Source organism: Antedon mediterranea, chromosome 1 (genome assembly GCF_964355755.1).
Source record: "Antedon mediterranea chromosome 1, ecAntMedi1.1, whole genome shotgun sequence".
In the NCBI taxonomy this organism is placed as follows: domain Eukaryota; kingdom Metazoa; phylum Echinodermata; class Crinoidea; order Comatulida; family Antedonidae; genus Antedon; species Antedon mediterranea.
In genome coordinates this window covers 31,218,405-31,219,095 of record NC_092670.1, presented here as the reverse complement: position 1 = coordinate 31,219,095, position 691 = coordinate 31,218,405, and the positions used below count along the sequence as shown (strand labels likewise).

The 691-nt window shown below is 31.1% G+C and overlaps 1 non-coding gene across 1 annotated transcript; it reads left to right on the top strand.

Moving 5' to 3' along the window:
• The first annotated feature begins 352 nt into the window (after nt 1-352).
• On the top strand, nt 353-424 carry Trnat-ugu (transfer RNA threonine (anticodon UGU)). The gene has a single exon. It is a non-coding gene; the product is annotated as a tRNA-Thr (tRNA).
• The last annotated feature ends 267 nt before the right edge of the window (nt 425-691 follow it).

Genomic DNA, 691 nt, shown 5'->3' with positions numbered 1-691 from the left:
GTTACATAACAGCTGACATTCCATATTATTATGATATTATATGATATTGCGTAGCACTGTGTAAATTATATATAAATCATACTGTAAATTATAGAAACAGTGCTCATATTCGGAACATGATCTCATAATCGCGTCGAGCATAGCTCATTGGCGAAAGTTCCGTATTTTTTTAGTTGTATGAAAAAGTGCTACGCAACATCATTGATTTACATATACACAATATTATTTAAAAAACCGTTGCGAATTAAAGTTGGAATTTATTCTGACTTGTTAAGCCTCCACTGATTGTGAGGGCGTTTTTTGTATGAGAGAATGTATCTGGTGGGTGAAAATCTGTGATAATACCATACATGGCTCTGTGGTCTAGTGGTATGATACTCGCCCTGTAAGCGAGAGGTTGCAGGTTCAAATCCCGCCAGAGACATTTTTTCATACAACTAAAAAAATACGGAACTTTCGCCAATGAGCTATGCTCGACGCGATTATGAGATCATGTTCCGAATATGAGCACTGTTTCTATAATTTACAGTATGATTTATATATATATATATATATATATATAATATATATATATATATATAATATATATATATATATACTCGACGCGATTATGAGATCATGTTCCGAATATGAGCACTGTTTCTGAAATTTACAGTATGATTTATATATATATATATATATATATATATAT